Source organism: Dermacentor variabilis, chromosome 3 (genome assembly GCF_050947875.1).
Source record: "Dermacentor variabilis isolate Ectoservices chromosome 3, ASM5094787v1, whole genome shotgun sequence".
Taxonomy (NCBI): domain Eukaryota; kingdom Metazoa; phylum Arthropoda; class Arachnida; order Ixodida; family Ixodidae; genus Dermacentor; species Dermacentor variabilis.
The window spans coordinates 98969151-98988284 of record NC_134570.1 but is presented as its reverse complement, the minus strand read 5'-3'; the positions used below and the strand labels follow the sequence as shown (position 1 = coordinate 98988284).

The following is a 19134-nucleotide window of genomic DNA, read 5'->3' as shown; positions in this document are numbered from 1 at the left end:
TCTGTCATGTGCAGGCGTGGCCCATATTTATTTATTTATTTATTTATTTATTTATACAAGTACCTGCAGCGCCACAAGGGCATTATTGCAGGGGGGTGTTGCGTTTCGCCTGCGACACGTGGTTTTGCCGGCGCGACTGCGGCGGGGCGGCAGACATTTTGGCCCGATCGTCGTCGCCGCAACGCTCCCCGCCAGATGTTTCCAGGCGCGACTGCGGCGATGCGACCGCATAGGGATCATCCTCGCATTCCAGTCATTGTGCCAGAACCAGGCGATGCGAAAGCAGGGATCATCCTCTCATTACAGTCATTGTGCCCGACGGGCAGCGCTACAATAGGGTGCTACGAGATCGTGCTCGACATGGTGCTACGGCAGCGCTACAACAGGGTGCTACGAGATCGTGCTCGACATGGTGCTACGGCAGCGCTACGACAGGGTGCTACGAGATCGTGCTCGACATGGTGCTACGGCAGCGCTACGACAGTGTGCGTCACCATTAGCCCATTGTACATTCACGTGCTCGTCTTTTGAGGGGTTCCTTCTTGCCCTCAACTGCGAGAGTATAAAAACAGCTGCCCCGGACGCCAAAAAAGGGGCTCCGATTTCTTCTGTTGAGTGAAGTGCTCTCCCGTCTCTCTACTTCGGTCAAACCTGACCGCCAACTCTTTGCGATGTTAAAATAAACAAGTTGTTTCGTTGTTACCAGTCGACTCATGCTTTGCCGGGACCTTCGGATGCTTCCAGTTGTACCCCAGGCCGCCAGGCCAACGCTACCCTTGGGGCTTGCGACCCAGGTGCAACCACGGGCGTCAGCGCCGAGTTCCCAACAGATCGTACCAGCAGTCCGATCGAAACATCTGGTTGGCAGCGGTGGGATCGCCTACGACATCAAACAACTGTCTGCCAGCGGTGAGATCGCGACAACGGAGGCCAGCAGCGAAGAGATGCAGTTGACTGTATGCTGAGCAGCTCAACGACGATCCGGGAGCAGTGCAACGAGCCCTGTGTGACGACTGGTTGCCTGCAGCGGAACGACTGCGCGGAATTCCTGCCTGCGAGGTTTGGTGAGTGCGGGACTTTCTTCTTCTGAGCTTTGCCAGGCTTTTGTTAGTGTTAGAAACAGAGCTGGTAATTGTGGTTGTCGTTGCTGCCGGGTTAGTTTGCGGCAAGACAATAGTAAGCAGTAGAGAAAGCAGCATTCAGAGCAGCCATGGATTTGAAGTCGTTGCGCAAACCGAAATTGTTGGAGCTTGCAAGAGAGTTGGGTCTGGATGTCTCGGACAAACTCAGAAAACCAGAACTGCTAAAGGCTATTCTTGAGTTAGAGGCTGAGGATGACGAGCTGTCGGAATGCCTTGAGACTATTGAGGAGAGGTCAAAAAGACAGGAGCGCGAACTTAAAGAGCAAAAAGAGAAACAAGAGCGCGAACTTAAAGAGCAAAAAGAGAAACAAGAGCGCGAACTTAAAGAGCAAAAAGAGAAACAGGAGCGCGAACTTAAGGAGCAGAAAGAAAAAGAAGAGCGTGACCGTCAACACGCTTTGGAAATGAAGCGTCTTGAGGTAGAGATGGAACGCGCTCGTAATGGAAGTCAGGCACACGGTGCAGGAGAACGCGTATTGTTCAAAATGACTGACCTGATGCGGCCGTTTAAGCTTGGAGAGGACATTGGTTTGTTCCTGGTTAACTTTGAGCGAACGTGCGAGAAGCAGGGGTTCTCTCGGGAAACGTGGCCACAGCGCTTGCTCACTTTGTTACCCGGCGAGGCGACCGACGTAGTCGCTCGCTTGGATAGAGAGGAAGCAGAGGATTTCGACAAAGTAAAATCGAGTCTGCTAAAAAAGTACCGGCTGTCTGCGGAGGCGTTCCGTCGGAAGTTTCGGGAAAATGAGAAAGGCAGAAGTGAGTCATATACAGAGTTTGCGTATAGGCTTATGTCGAACATGCAGGAGTGGCTCAAAGAAGAGAAAGCGTTTGGTGACCACGATAAAGTTCTGCAGTATTTCGGGCTAGAACAGTTTTATAGTCGGTTACCGGAGAACGTGCGATACTGGGTCTTGGATAGGCCAGACGTTTGTACGGTGGCTAAAGCCGCTGAGCTAGCCGAGGAGTTTGTGACGCGTCGGGCTCGCGGAGCTAAGGACGGTCAAAAGGGTGAATTTGGCTCGAAGTTTGAGAGGCCGAAGTTCACACCCATGAGAGCAAAGGGGAACACGCGTAGTGCGGATGCGAGTGGAAGCAGTGCGACCGAACCTAAGGAGACGGCAGCAGCCGAAGCCGAACGCAGAAAGCGGTTCGAGATGAGGCAAGCGCGCGTTTGTTATACGTGCCAGAAGCCGGGTCACTTTTCGGCGCAGTGTCCGGAAACAACACCAAAAGTAGTGTTTTTTTTCAATAGGCAGCACTGACGAGAACATGAAGCTTCTCGAGCCTTACATGCGAGACCTCCTCGTGAACGGGAAAGAGTGCCGAGTGCTTCGCGATTCCGCAGCTACGATGGATGTAGTTCACCCGTCTTACGTAGAACCCCATATGTTCACGGGCGAGTGCGCATGGATCAAGCAAGCCGTGGAAGCTCATAGCGTGTGTCTGCCGGTAGCAAAAGTGCTTATTGAAGGACCTTTCGGAGCGCTTGAGACGGAGGCGGCAGTGTCATCTATGCTGCCCCCCCCAGTACCCGTACCTATTTTCAAACAGGTCCGATCACCTCCTGCGCGAGAAGGGGCTTTTGTTTGGTGAAGCTAGTGTTCAGGCCTTAACCAGATCGAAGGTTCGGGAGCTCGCTGCAAAGGCGGTAGTTGCGGGGCCGACGTTATCAAACAACGAAAAAGGGTCAGAGGCGCAGCAAGCTGATATTCCGAGCACGCCCGAACTGAATAAACTTGAGTCTGTAACGTTAAAGGCGCCAGATACTGGAGAGGAAACGCCCGACGCGGGAAAGTTAGAAGAGCTATCTACTGATTTGCTCATCGCGCCTACGTCAGACGGACTTGATAGGTTGCTAAAAGTCAGCCGGACGGCTTTGATAGCCGAGCAAAAAAAGGATGGCAGCCTGGAAAACGTGCGCTGCAATGTCAAAGAAGGTATCGCCAGGAAAACTGCGCGTTTTGTGGAAAGAGGTGGAGTCCTGTACCGGAAGTATCTAGACCGCAGAGGAGTGGAGTTCGATCAGCTGATCGTGCCTCAATGCTATCGTCAGGATCTGTTGCGCTTGTCACACGGGGGTTCGTGGTCCGGACACCTTGGAGTTAAGAAAACTAAGGACCGTCTCTTGCAAGAGTACTATTGGCCAGGGTGTTTTCGGGACGCAGACCATTTCGTGAGGACATGTGACACTTGTCAGCGGGTGGGCAAACCATGGGACAAATCAAGGGCGCCGTTGAAATTTGTACCTATCATAACGGAGCCTTTTAGACGGCTCGTTATTGATACTGTGGGACCTCTGCCGGTAACAGCCACGGGGTACAGACACATTTTGACTGTGATCTGCCCAGCGACAAAGTTCCCTGAAGCAGTGCCGCTTAAAGAACTCAGCTCAGTTGAGATAGTTAATGCACTACTGTCCATATTTGCGCGAGTTGGTTTCCCTGCGGAAATCCAATCAGATCAGGGCACAGTGTTTACTAGCGCTTTGACGACAACTTTTCTCGAAAGGTGTGGGGTAAAGCTGTTACACAGCTCAGTGTGCCACCCACAGTCGAATTCCGTTGAGAAGCTCCACTCCGTCATGAAGCGCGTGTTGAGAGCGTTGTGTTTTGAACATCGAACTGACTGGGAGCTGTGTCTGCCTGGGGTGATGTTTGCTTTAAGGACCGCGCCGCATGCGGCTACGGGGTTTTCGCCAGCTGAACTGGTGTACGGTCGCTCGCTTCGATCTCCGCTTCGCATGCTTCGAGAATCGTGGGAAGGTAGGGGCGACGACCCAGTCGTGGTGGAGTACGTGCTTAAGCTCCTCGAACGCTTAAGAAGGGCACAGGAGTTGTCGGGTGAAGCAATGACAAAGGCCCAGCAGAGGGCCAAGGTTTATTATGATCGGACGCCAGGGCCCATCGTTTTGAGGTTGGCGATGAGGTCATGATATTGCGCACATCGCTAAACAACAAACTAGACGTGCAGTGGGAGGGCCCAGCACGAATTGTTCAGAAACTGTCGGACGTTAACTACGTGGTAAGTCTGCCAGGAAAGCGGAAAGCACAGCAAGTTTACCACTGTAATCTGCTCAAACCTTATAGACAAAGGGAAGCAGTGGTGTGCATGATGGTAAACGTTCCTGAAGAGCTTCCGGTCGAGCTTCCGGGACTAGGCTCAGTGACGAACAGGGAAGACACCGGTCAAGTCATTAGTGACCTTATCAGTAAAGCACCGCTGTCGCCTGAGCAGAAAACCGAACTACACCAGCTATTACAAGAGTTTCAAGGTCTGTTCTCTGAGAGGCCTGGTAGGACTTCGGTACTTACTCATGATATAGAACTTACCTCCACAGAGCCAGTACGATCCAAGGCGTATCGGGTGTCACCCCGCCAGAGCGATATTATGGAGGCTGAGGTAAAGAAAATGCTACAGCTCGGTGTTATTGAGGCAGGTGAGAGTGATTATACCTCCCCTTTAATTTTAGCTGAGGTACCGGGCAAGGAACCTCGTCCTTGCGTCGACTACCGCAGGCTTAATTCCATCACTAAGGATCAAATTTATCCGATCCCTAACATCGAGGAGCGCCTTGAGAAAGTTAGTAGCGCTCAGTTTATTTCCACCCTAGATCTTGTCAGGGGTTATTGGCAGGTTCCACTTACAGAAGAGGCTAGTAGGTATGCGGCGTTCATTTCACCAATGGGAACATTCCGTCCTAAAGTGTTGAGTTTTGGTTTGAAGAACGCGCCATACTGTTTTTCAAGTCTCATGGATAAAGTGTTGCGGGGACAGCAAGAATTCGCTTTACCGTATCTAGACGACGTAGCGATATTCTCCGCATCCTGGTCTGAGCATATGACACACTTGCGGGCAGTGCTAACCCGCCTGCGCGAAGCGGGCTTGACAGTAAAGGCTCCTAAGTGCCAGTTAGCACAGGCCGAGGTTGTCTACCTCGGTCACGTGATTGGTCAGGGTCGTCGCCGCCCCTCTGAAATAAAAGTGGCCGCTGTGCGAGGCTTTCCGCAACCGCGCACAAAGACCGATATTCGGTCGTTCTTGGGTGTCGCCGGCTACTATCAGAGGTACATCCCTAGGTACTCTGATATCGCGGCTCCCCTGACGGATGCTCTAAGAAAGACAGAGCCTCAAACAGTCGTCTGGGACGAGACAAAGGAAAGAGCTTTTAGCGCCCTAAAGAGTGCCCTAACAAACCAGCCTGTGCTACGATCGCCAGACTATACAAAAGGGTTCATTGTTCAGTGCGATGCTAGTGAGCGAGGCATGGGCGTTGTACTGTGCCAACGGGAAAATGGAGAAGTAGAACACCCCGTCCTGTATGCTAGTCGTAAGCTGACCAGTCGTGAGCAGGCGTATAGCGCCACCGAGAAAGAGTGTGCGTGTCTCGTGTGGGCCGTTCAGAAATTGTCATGCTATCTAGCCGGCTCGAGGTTTATCATTGAGACGGATCACTGCCCTCTCCAATGGCTGCAGACCATCTCTCCCAAAAATGGCCGCCTCCTGCGCTGGAGCCTCGCTTTACAACAATATTCCTTTGAGGTGCGTTACAAAAAGGGGAGTCTCAACGGTAACGCCGATGGCTTAAGTCGAAGCCCCTAACGTAGGAATCAGCCTCAAAATTGTTGGTTACTGATGTTTTTCTTCCTGAGGCAGGATTTTTTTTAACATATTGCTTTTGTTTAGTGTTTCAAAGTGATGATATGCTTTCTAGTGCAATTTTCCAATTTGTGGACGCGTTCTGAGTGATGCTAGACTACTGTAAGGAACTAGGCAGTGGTATAAAAAGGGGAAAGAGCCTGGCAGGGCTTAGTGAGGGTTGTGCCGTGCTTGCTGACTGAGCGGTTGAGTTTCAGCGTAGTTCTAACGCTTGCCGGGAACGAGAACAAAAATGTGAACTCTCCCGAAGTCACTTTGCAGTGTCCCGTGCGAACCTGAACGAGAGAACGAGGCCTTCTCTGTGCGCTGCGCTCAAGAAACGTCGAGGGACGCCCGACTTCGGTTATGTGCATCATCGAGCGACATCCCTCCGGACAGCGGATGCAGTCCCCTGTCCATCGGGATCTCCTTCCCCCGGCGGGGCGGTCTGTTGCGTTTCGCCTGCGACACGTGGTTTTGCCGGCGCGACTGCGGCGGGGCGGCAGACATTTTGGCCCGATCGTCGTCGCCGCAACGCTCCCCGCCAGGTGTTTCCAGGCGCGACTGCGGCGATGCGACCGCATAGGGATCATCCTCGCATTCCAGTCATTGTGCCAGAACCAGGCGATGCGAAAGCAGGGATCATCCTCTCATTACAGTCATTGTGCCCGACGGGCAGCGCTACAATAGGGTGCTACGAGATCGTGCTCGACATGGTGCTACGGCAGCGCTACAACAGGGTGCTACGAGATCGTGCTCGACATGGTGCTACGGCAGCGCTACGACAGGGTGCTACGAGATCGTGCTCGACATGGTGCTACGGCAGCGCTACGACAGTGTGCGTCACCATTAGCCCATTGTACATTCACGTGCTCGTCTTTTGAGGGGTTCCTTCTTGCCCTCAACTGCGAGAGTATAAAAACAGCTGCCCCGGACGCCAAAAAAGGGGCTCCGATTTCTTCTGTTGAGTGAAGTGCTCTCCCGTCTCTCTACTTCGGTCAAACCTGACCGCCAACTCTTTGCGATGTTAAAATAAACAAGTTGTTTCGTTGTTACCAGTCGACTCATGCTTTGCCGGGACCTTCGGATGCTTCCAGTTGTACCCCAGGCCGCCAGGCCAACGCTACCCTTGGGGCTTGCGACCCAGGTGCAACCACGGGCGTCAGCGCCGAGTTCCCAACAGATCGTACCAGCAGTCCGATCGAAACAGGGGGGACAAATTGAAGAAAAGTGAACATGTGACAAAAACTTGATACAGCAGAGCACAGGTGGTAAAAGTAACAAAATACGTAACATAGATGAGTCATCTCGACGGCAAAACGGTCTTGTGAAATGCGGTGCAAATTTGCAAGACAGAAATGGAAAGGGTACACAATCGCATGAAGTGCAATGCCAGCCAAATGATATAAATAAAACGGGATAATATACTACGATAGACTGCGTGACAATAAAGACAGAAACTCTGAACACGTTTTACATTCACCAATGCTCGCAAGGCATGAGTTGCTCGCAAGGCTGCTCCGGTAGGAGCTGACCCCACACCTGATCATTACTGCTTGAACGAGCTTGTGAAAGGTACATATAAATAAATACAGGAATACATAGTTAAATAAATCATGTTGGATGACATTGCATCCATCTTCAATCGTGAAACATTCCGTGATATCCTGAATTCGTTGCGTGTTAATGTTCTATAACGACGTTGCAGTTTGCTATTTTTGTCATGTAATTACTGTTACCCCCCTTACTCAAGACCCTTCAATGGGGCGGTAAGGTAATGTGAATAAATAAGAATATATTCCTTTCTTTGACAGTTTCGGCCCTTGCTCCAATTTTATTGTTTCTTCTTGCATTACTTTAATAGAACACGTATGCTGGTATACTTTCCTGCCTCACAATTATTTCCGTACGTCGTGATGAAGAAAAGTGAATGCCGACCAAGAACTAAAAAAAAGATTAAGTGATGAATTAAAACGCGTTTTTATTACGAACAATCCTCGCGTTTCAAGGTGACAATGATTGTGATCAAGGCTCTTCTGTGGCAGTCAGAACGTTTTTTTTTTTTTTTCATTCGATGTTTTTTTTAACTCTTGGTTGACGTTATTTTCATCACGTTTCTCCACGACCAGGCTAGATTTCGTCAAGGCCTGGGTTTCATTTCCATATTTCCTTTTTTATTCTTCTGCCTTTCATCTGACTGCGAAAAACACCCGTGTACTTAGATTTAGGTGCACTTTAAGGAACCCCAGGTGGTCGAAATTTCCGAAGTCCTCCACTACGGCGTGCCTCATAATCAGAAAGTTGTTTTGGCACGTAAAACCCCATAATTTAAGTTTTTTTTCATCTGACTGAACATTAAACTGATTGTAAAAACGTTTAGGTAATGTGTATAAGGGATCCCATATTGGCTAATATATAATGTGATGTGGTTCTGTTTAACTGGTAATGCAAATGTATCTATATTTTTGTGCACTCATATTTGTGTGTATGTAATGAATCTTGCCTTTAGATGGTCACTGGATACCTATCCTAAGCATGTTTTGATTTCAAGCTGCCCATTGCTGCCAAATAAGGGGGCAGCCCCCTCCTTCAAGATGCTCAGTGCAGTAGCTTCTGTACGGCTCCTACCTTCTTGCTATGAAGAAAAAATAAAGTGGGTTTTAATTGAAACTTCTGATACTCGGCCAGGAAGTGTGGTTTTCTTTTCTTTTAATGAAAAAAAAATAACAGTGAAGGGAGGGACTTATGTGTGGAGTACGCAAGATGACGCGAGCATGGTGCGCCGGAAGGCAGGGAGAAACACAAGATGAAGACGACGACGCGCTGCGTGACTTTGGCACGAGCGCGCCAAGCGTCACAACAAAAAAACATAAAAACAAGTACCAGTCGGCGAGGCACACGGGATGAAAACGAAAGGAGCCGAGAAGAGGGAGAGGAGAAGACACGTCGGCGGTTGGAACAGGTGAAGGCGGATAGGGTGCTGAGGTGTGAGCTGGACGGGTTGCTTGGACACGGGCTCACGAGGCCTCTACCTGGCCGGCTCTGCTCTTGCCAATGACCGGGCGTCTTCCTACAGCAGGCTGCGGTTTGCACGACAGCGAGTGTTCTCCGCTCCGAGGCGCGGAGGAGTGAGGTGGAAGGCGACTGAACCTGGGACCCTACACCTTCCTCTCGACCACAGCGGGCCTGCCGGGGAAGTTCGAGGCGTCGGGCGCTGACGACTTCTCAACGGCAAGGCGTCGGATAAGCACGTCGTCACGTCGGCTCCCTTCCTCACCTGCGTCACCTGCTCCCTTCTTCGGACCTCATGCTTGATTTTGGTGGTGCTATACCGAAATGGAATCCTGGGGAGGTAATTCTGTAAGTATCTACCTAGTGGACATGCCATTTTGTTCTGCTGCTGAAGTTTTGCTTGGCTGGGTTGAGGTACGTGTCAGAAGCAGACAGGTGCCATCAGCTAATCAGCACTTTAGCAGCATATTAAATGGACATGTCCAATAAGTGGACACTTATAAAACCTGGATCGCCATCACCGCCTATAACCGGTGAACACCTTACTTGCACACGACCTCTGGTTTTTTTGTTGCCACTATAGGTAACTCAGTGAACTCTATCTTTGCTCTTGAACTTATCAGTGTGTCTCGTTGTGAAACTGTCATTGTAATTTCTTTGCTTTGTAATTCCTAGCCCGTGTTAATAAGGGAGTGGTATTTTTTAATGATAAGGTTATCTCTGCCTGTGGCTTGCAGTCAGCCTTGTCCGTTATCGGAAGCACCGAAAGGCAACACTTTGGATGCGTTGTCTGTCAATCTCTAAAGAATATAATCATCACAGACTTACACTTAAACAGCAATGGGCGATGACGCATCGTCCTAATTTTCCTAAAGCAGATGACGAATCAATAATGGATAATCTGCATGGCCTTTCAATATGATAATTTTCATACAAGTAAGTCTACTGTTGTTATGTAGCTTTGTTTCAAAGGTACAGTTCAAAGTTGCGTACAGCGTTTCATCCCTTTGATATCTAAAAAAGTTGAAAATCGCAATCCTTGGATAAAAGAGAAAGAAGCTTTGCAGCTGAGGCGAAAGTTGAAGTGGTTAAAGAAAAGTGGTACAAGGCGAGCACTCCTATTTTCAGAACACCGATTGGTGACATGCGCGAAGAAATAAAAGAAACAAGTCCTCGGGAAAAAGAAAAATATTACAATGACAAATTACCAGCATTTATTAAAACCTGGCCAAACAAATTTTGGAGAGAGGTAAGTCCGGACACGTGCTCTACCAACGCATTCCTTTTAAATGGAAAATTAGCGACTGATGACGCTGCTGTTTCTACGGCCTTTAATAACCATTTTAATAGTGTTTTAATACAGGATGACGCCTATATTCTGTCCTTTAACGTAAGTCTACCTCCAGTATAAGATTTCAGCTTTTCTGATGGTGTTTTTAATTTATTGTTTAATCTGGATATTAAACATACCGAATGCCTTCCTAAAACGGTACGCAGAATGGTGAGCAAGATAATTTTGTTTGTTGTACGCTATATCTCTGAACGAAGGTGCGTTACATGAAGATTGGATGATTTTCAATATTAAGCCTCTGAATAAAACAGATGACAAAACATAATTTTATATTTACCGACTAATTTCGATAACCTCAACAGCCTGCAAAATTTTAGAGTACATAGTTCATAAACACATTGTTCAATTTATTGAAGTACACAATGTACTAACAACTGTACAGATTGGTTTCGACGTGGATATTCAACCAGCAGGCAACTTCTTGAAATGATCCGCAACTTTGCTACAGCATTATATGAAGGAAAGCAGGTAGATGCCATTTTTATGAACTTTCAAATGTCTTTTGATAAAGTTTCGAACAAAACATTACTCCACAAATTGTAATATATTCTAGAATATGTAAGATTGCTATTATGGATGTGAGCCTACCTTTATTATCGACAACAATTTGTTTCCCTAGATGAACCACATCTTGGTAATGTCCCAGTTTATTCTGGCCTTAACTAGAGCTCCGCCCTCGGGCCGCTTTTGTTTCCGTTGTTTAATAATTCTATTTTTTGCACCGATATTTCTGTAAATATGAACTCGTATGCTGAAGATTGTGTGTTGTACATGAAAAGATTTTCAGGTGAGGATCAGATTAGAATGGAATAATAACTTTGGCAATGGGATTGTTTGGTGCCAGGAGTTACAAATGGAAATTAATTACCGTAGAACATCCTATATGAAAATAAAACTGAATAAAAGCCTTTTATGCTGGCAGTACGGCACTAATAGCGTCTCTCTATCAGAAGTTATAAAATACAAGTATTTTGAATTGGGGATAACAATTCATCTAAGTGGCAGCAATTAGATTACATTGACCCAATTACAGGAAGCTGCCTTCGTAGAGCCTCGTTCGCATGCTAGCAGATAAAACAATTATTCGTCCAATTTTGGAATATGCACTGGTAATAGGGGATCCTTTCAGTAAGTGTAATATTAAAAAACCAGGAAATGTGGGAAAAAAAGCCTTGCGATTTATCTACAACTGTTACGGTCAGACATCAGTCACTGAGCTGTTGACAAGTGGCCTGCAATCTATTGTGGAGAGAAACCGCATTGGTTGTCTAAAGTTGTTCTTACAGTCCTTGAATCTACATATAAAATTCAAAACCTCAGGAATAAATTGCGTATTCTTCGGGTTACGTCTCTCGCAAGCGACACAGTAAAATAAGACCTTTAACTTCATGGATTAATTGTTATAACACTTTTTTCCTAGGAGTGTTATTGACTGGAATAATCTTTTTACTGATGGCGTATTACGTAGCATACGGTCATTGTTCGAAAGCAGCATGACTTGACCCTCGATAATGATTGCATTATACTGTAATTACTGTATATATATTATTGTACTTTTATTCTTTTCGTATATTAATTAATTATGGGGTTTTACGTGCCAAAACCACTTTCTGATTATGACGCACGCCGTAGTGGAGGACTCCGGAAATTTTGTCCACCTGGGGTTCTTTAACGTGAACCTAAATCTAAGTACACGGGTGTTTTCACATTTCGCCCCCATCGAAATGCAGCCGCCGTGGCGGGGATTCGATCCCGCGACCTCGTGCTCAGCAGCCTAACACCATAGCCACTGAGCAACCACGGCGGGTTTTGTATATTGCTTTGTTGTATTCTATCTTGGTTATTCATTCATACCTGAACCTTTTGTAGTCTTCTGTACCCACCATGTCAAGAGCTATTTAAAAAGATCGCAGTATTCATAAAATGAATTAGGATGAAGCCTGAACGTCTTGGCAAGTTTTACTGAATATAACGTCATCAATACTTAGCCGAAGATAGCATTTTCGTTTTGAACAAAACAGACATTATTTTCGTACAAGCCTAGCAATTACATTAACGGACCGAAAGCACTTGATCTGTAAGCCGACACCACTCGACAAGGCTCTATTTCATAGGTGAGGTATGAGGCCAAGCGCTGGCTTCACAGATCTGCTTGTAAGGGGCGGGAGCTTCCACTCCAGCAAATTTGGTTCTATGGGATGTCTGAAACAGCTAGTTAGTGACGGCACGAGAAACGGACACGTGCGATTGTGGTCTAAGGTTGCGAGAATATACATAGTTATCGCCGCGTTCATTTGGAGCTCGCGATGTGAGCCTATATGAGGCGTGATAAGATAATGTTTTCATTCCGCTTGAACGTCTTAGGTTGCGACTTGCTCATCTCTTTGCTAGATAAATTGCTTCTCGGTTGTTCTAACTTCGTGGAGTCGAAAACCCATTTTTTTTGTGTCGAATGCTACTTCCCCAAGAGCAACCACCCCGAATGCAACTGGCCGAAATTCAACTGGCCCAAATGCAACTACCCCAAATGCAACTACCCCAAATGCAACTACCCCTAATGCAACTGAAATGCGACGTGAAATGCAACCTTGGGGTTTTCTCAAAGAATTACTTGAAGCAATTTATTTTTTTAAAGTACGATTAAGCCTCGAATTTATTCTCACTGGTTCCGGCAAAGCAATCTCTCCTGCATTGGTGTAACTGGCCTTTCTGGTTCACTTCTATCGCGTACCTTTAGTGCAATGTCATTATCAGGACGTTCTCTGGAGATGTGCATTCATCTTAGGACATTGAGCCACAAGAACATTTAATTGGTTCTCTTCCATTTAGAAATGCCGGTGACCTGCCTTACGATACGTTTGTGTTCCTCGTTTCGCGTAGCCTCTGGTGGAACAGGATGCGTGATGGGTGTCCCAAAATCCCGATATGTACCAGATCCTCTCTCCTGGACTATAGAACTTATGTGCATGTGCGGGGTACTTATGCTGCTCAGGAGGAGCCGCCAGAATTTATGTCGATGCGTAATGCATACGCATGCTTGGATGGATGGATGGATGGATGGATGGATGGATGGATGGATGGATGGATGGATGGATGGATGGATGGATGGATGGATGGATGGATGGATGGGTGGGTGGGTGGGTGGGTAAGTGGGTGGGTGGGTGGGTGGGTGGGTGGATGGATGGATGGATGGATGGATGGATGGATGGATGGATGGATGGATGGATGGATGGATGGATGCATGGATGGATGGATGGATGGATGGATGGATGGATGGATGGATGGATGGATGGATGGATGGAAAACTTTAATGAAGGTTCTGAGGTACGCGACTCAGCGCGCTGCGGGCCGCTCCCACGTTGGGACAGTCAGGCCATGCCCGACCGCCGCATCGTGGGCCTTCTGGACAGCCCATAGGTGCGCCCCGGCATCGGGGCTCTTGATAGCGGAGAGCCACTTGCCCTCATTGATTTGTTCTGTGCCTCGCAACGAGGGGCAACGCCACAGCATATGGTCTAGACTAGCGAAGTCATTGCAGTTCCTGCAAGAGCTAGTGGCATAGGCGTCGGGATAAAGCTTGTGGAATAAAGCCGGGCTGGGATACGAGCCTGTTTGCAATAAAGTGAGGGCCAAAGCCTGTGCTCTATGTAACTTCTTGTGTAGAAGGGGAAAGTCTCTCCTGCTGAGGTAAAAGTGCTGCGTAATTTCATTGTATGTGGTCGTTTGATCTCTGTTCTCCACCACTGCGGGCCGGCGTTGGAGTTCTCCGTGGTCGCGGAAAGCGAGACCTCACGCCTTGGAGTGAGCCAGCTCGTTGAGGTTTGTGGGGCCTCCCATGATGGATCCCATGTGAGCGGGGAACCACGTGAGAGTGTGGGTGGCGATGCTTTTGCCGTCGACGATGCGACAGGCTTCCTTACACACGGCGCCAACGCTGAAGGCGCGGATGGCTGCTCTGGAGTCGCTGAACATATTGGCACGTTTGTCGTCCAGGAGGGCCAAGGCAATGGCCACTTGCTCGGCCGCACGCGACAACGTGCTTCGTACCGAAGCGGCGTTAACGGTCGAACCCCTGTGGTTGATCGACACTACCGTGAAATTGTTGCTGTTGCCATACTTGGCCGCGTCAACGATGCAGCTGCCGCCAGGGAGTTCTGTCGTTGGGCGTAGGAGCACCACCGCCCTGGCCTTCCCTCTTTCTACGTTGCGCTGGGGATGCATATTGCGCGGGGCGGGCGATATGATGATGTTATCTTTCTGCTCTTTCGGAAGGCCCTGGTAGGCGTCTTCGACTCTGGCCGGGGGGACGCCCATCTCTGTTAGGAGTCCTCTGCCCGCCCTGGTGCCGGAGAGTCTGATAATCTGGGCCCTCTCTTGTGCTTCTGCAATTTCTTCCAGGGTATTATGAATACCCAACTACAGGAGTCGGTCGGTACATGTGTAGTTTGGTAGTCCGAGCGCGCTCTTGATCCCCCTCCTTATCGTGGCATTTAGCTTGTCTCGCTCGGCCCTCTTCCAGACGTGCATGGCCGCTACGTACGTGAAATGGCATAACAAGAAAGCGTGGACTAGCCTTATCAGATTCTTTTCGCTCAGGCCTCTCCTTCTGTTAGCTACCCGCTTGATTAGACCGATGACGCTATCCGTCTTCTTTGCTAGTTTGTGAATGGTGATGTTATTTGTGCCCGCCCCTTCGAGTGTCATTCCCAAGATTCGAATGGACGCGACTTTGGGAATCGGATCTCCGCACTTCGTGTAGAGATTAATGTCGATTTCAGTGGGGGGTTTCCAGATTGCGGTCCTTTCTAGTTGGGCTGTAGAGAAGGAGCTCCGATTTCCTTGGGGAGCACCGGAGTCGCTTGTCTGTTATAAAGTGCTCTGTTGTGTCGACAGCTTCTTGGAGAGCGGCTTTGACTTGTCCGTCACTGCCACCCGCGCACCAGACAGTGATGTCGTCCGCGTAGATCGTGTGAGCGGTGCCCTGGACCTTGCCTAGTTATCTTGAGAGGTCGACCATTTAGATGTTGAAGAGGAGCTGTGAGATGACTGACGCCTGGGGGGTGCCTCTTCTGCGCAGCCCCATTTTCTCCTATTCCAAATCTCCAGCCTGAGGATGGCGCATCGTTTACTCAAGAAAGACCTGATGAAGGCATGGAAAGACGAGCCTAGGTCGAGTTTGCAGATGGCGTCGTGAACGAACTCGTGACGGATGTTATCAAAGGCCTTCTCTGGGCCCAAACCAAGGATGGCTCTCTCGTGTCCCGAGGGCAGCGTTCCACTATTTGGATCTTGACAAGCTTCATGGCGTCCTGGGTGGAGAGGCCTGGCCTGAAACCTACCATGTCGTGAGAGAGAAGCTCATTTTTCTCGGTATACTCGGCAATTCTATTATGGATGGCATGCTCGGCCACCTTCCCTACACATGACGTCAAAGAGATGGGGCGGAGGTTGTCCAAGCTCGGCGATTTACCGGGCTTTGGGATTAGTATGACCTTCGCCAACTTCAGGTATTTTCTGTACAAGTTGCACTGTTTTCAAAACTGTGTTATCTGCACTAGTCATCTTCCATATATAAATGAAAAAGTAAGTGCGATTTTGGCCTGTAATTTAGAGGATGGGGCTGTCGTGCCGGGCGACTGAGGTTCGATCCCGTCATCTAACGGTTGATTCTTTTTTTTTACTTTTTGTTGAAGAAGCGCGAAACGATGCTAGACATGTAAGAACCTACGCCTACCTACCTACTTACCTCAAAGTGCCTAGAACTGAGCCAAAGAATATTTCACACTGAAAGGAAAAAAAAAGGATATACTTTGCTCTTCAGATCCACTCATCTCTCTATGCGACAGCTTCCACCACTACGAAAAAAAGTGAATTATAGTAATAACTATAAATGCATAACTAGATACAAAAATTAATACGGAAGAAATGAGAGAGCTAGAGTAATCTTTTATTTCAGAACCCATGCAGGCAATCGCAGTAGCCATGCGGTTCATGAACATATTCAGGACGCCTCGTCATACGTGGGCACCAGTCACTGCTGGGCAATATCGAAGATACGTGTATCTTAGATACTCTTTGAGTATCTCTATCACGATACGTCTGGCAAGGCGTGTATTACAATCTGTGTTTCTGATACATTAAATAATATATCGTGTCTCTTAAGATAAATGATGCTGGCTCTCGCAGCATCACCGTTCTAAACTATAAACGCTGGCTCAACTCCGCTTCTCAAGCTTTTACTGCTGCCATTAAAAGCCACCTGAATAAAACTAAACGCAGCGACGTCCTTTTATCGTTGCGTCAGAGCCCTCCAGCGAGGGCCGGCGATGAGGTCTGCGCGTCCCAATTGGTGGAGCAGAGTCACGTGGTGGCGGTCACGCTGTCACGAAAACAAGCACGCGAACATCTGCGTGCAGCCGACTTTTCCTTTATTTCTTGTTTTTGGTTGCGTTGAGGCTGTGACACTTGCTCGTCGCCACCGTACCGTGCTGCGTAGGCCAATGGGTGCGGAGTATTTCGCGCTAATTCTTGTGCCGCTATATGGTCGTTATCGAAGTTTCTCTTGCGCGGTGCTTTGTTGCGAAGTCCGAAGAATGCAACAATTAGGTTGCCTATAGCGTCTAGTGGCTTTCACACATTCTTTTGGAATGAAAATATTGCACCTTGAGCAAGAAAGACAGAATATTGAGATACAGACATTTCATTCAAATGAAACAAGATTGGTCGGAGTTAAGAAATTTCGAAAGCAAAACATGTTGCGCGTACGCCATTGCGGCTACATTATAAATATCTATAATAAGAAATTTGCGAATGCATTGAAGCATCCTAAAATCTATGTGGGAAGTGTCATTTCGGATACAATAATTGCGGTGGTATCTTGTATCAGTACATGAAATGCTTGTTGTCCGAGTATCTTGTATCGTATCATGATACAATTGCAAAACGTCTTTGCCCAGCCCTAGCGGCAGTGAAGACTTCACTTACGCTGCATGCTTTACCAATGGTGGGGGCATACTCAGGCAAAATATGTTTCTTCGTTAAGAATTTCACCTCACAAAACCCAAGCACCCTCCATCCTACTTCAAGAAAGGAAGAACAACTTGTTGATCTTTATATATGGCCGCGGAGATTACATCCGTAAAAAAAAAAAAGGTGTCATGCGAGTAAAATAACATATTTGTCACTAACTGAACTAGGTATTTAGGACGGAGAATTCGCTTCAGCGCATGAAAAACTCCGCTATTTGTTTGCTTTCAATAAGAAACTTGAGGTACATCAAACTCAACTGAGCAAATACGATACGTTGGGTTTTGTGGAGAAGCACACACAAACGGATGGTGATTGGTATCCGAGAGAGAGGCGTATACGAGGGCAGGTTTGACCGTGCACTGTCGTCTCGTCTCAGACATATCTGCAATGACCCTGAGTCTATAGTGAGCTTATCTTTCTAATCAGCCGCCGATGTTCAAGCAAAAGAAGATCACGCTATGAGATTCACTCCGTCAACCGAGTTGTTCGTATTCGTCGGTTATCCTTTCCGTCGAACGTCGGGCGCTTCACAAACATCAAATTCTTGCGTCGCCAAATTTCCCGCCGCGCAGGAAGATTGCGGTAATAACTTCCTAAAATTGTTCCTACATTTATTAAATCTGAAAATTCCCAATTATTAACGAAATAGTTTGAATTTTCGCAATATTTCTACCTTTCTCGGGAAATTGTGTAGAACCTTTCGGTTTAATATTGCAAGTTTCCTTTGGACATTTACGTATTCCTTATTATTTACCGTACGTCCGCTTAACTTAAAGCTTATGTCCCTCCTTTTCCTGCTATACCGCCTGTTCGATCCTCTGTAGCGGGTCAGCGTCAATAATTGGGAGCACCCGAGCAGGCAAGGAAGAGAAACAAAAGGCACGGCTGGTGGTTGCGAAAGGCATATAAGTTATTTCTGAAAAAAGAAGGCAGATGTAGTCCTTGTTGCTGTAAATCATATTCAGAGTCACTAATAACGTAATCACCAGCGCGGGCTGAGCGTAAGATGTCAATGAAAAACTCGGCGAAGAAGGAAGAAACAGACAGGAAGGTAAAAAATAACAAATGCTGCATTGAAAAAAAAAAAAGCAGGTCTCACCGAGATTTGAACTCGGATCGCTGGATTCAGAGTCCAGAGTGCTAACCATTACACCATGAGACCGAAACTCTTCCGACGCCGGGAATCGAACCCGGGCCTTCTGGGTGAAAGCCAGATATCCTAGCCACTAGACCACGCCGGAGATGGCGGCGATGGAGCGAGCGCTCGAACCGGCCTCCGTTTGCGGCCGCCGCGCCGCGTCGCCACCGCAGCCCTTGCTGCACGGAATTCGTGTGCGGGTTGTCGCTGCAGGAATAGACACTCACTGCGGGAGACCTGCAGCTATGTTGGCGCCGGTGCCGCACGCAAGTGCTTGCGATAAAATATCTTTCAAGGTTTTTGAGGATTTGTGTTCGTGGTCTTCCTCTCTCTCATAATCGCGGGTTCAAGTGGCGAAATGACCACGTTACCAAAAAAAAAAAACCTTTGGAGGCTTAATACGACCGGGCTGCCGGCCTCGAAACGACACTGTAGGCAATGCCAAAGTGCTCTAGATGTGTCTGTGGGTTGCTTACCACAGTCACGCGCTATCAGATGATCGGTGCTAGAATCACACGAGGCTCTTCAAAGGCTTTTTTAGGTATGTTACAGATTGATTGTTTGGCTTGCCTGCACCAACAAACAAACATCAAATATATCGTCCACATTGTCGAACTTCGTTATCTAACATTTCGCCCTTAATCCCCCCCCCAACCCCCATCCAGCCCTAACCTTAAAGGAGCATCGGACAGGTAGCTGCCAGCCGAGGATCAAGTCGGCACTAATGAGGAATGGTAAATGAAGTTGTATGAGTAAATTACCCGCTCAGGATAGCAAAAGGGTTATTTTGAGCGTGACGGGAGGCCTTGGACATAGCCCAGAAA

The 19134-nt window shown here is 48.0% G+C and overlaps 2 non-coding genes across 2 annotated transcripts; both read right to left on the bottom strand.

The window, feature by feature from the left end:
* Nucleotides 1-18262: 18262 nt before the first annotated feature.
* Nucleotides 18263-18334, bottom strand: TRNAQ-CUG (transfer RNA glutamine (anticodon CUG)). Its single transcript has one exon. It is a non-coding gene; the product is annotated as a tRNA-Gln (tRNA).
* A 7-nt stretch (nt 18335-18341) lies between these two features.
* TRNAE-UUC (transfer RNA glutamic acid (anticodon UUC)) lies at nt 18342-18413 on the bottom strand. The gene has a single exon. It is a non-coding gene; the product is annotated as a tRNA-Glu (tRNA).
* Nucleotides 18414-19134: the final 721 nt, after the last annotated feature.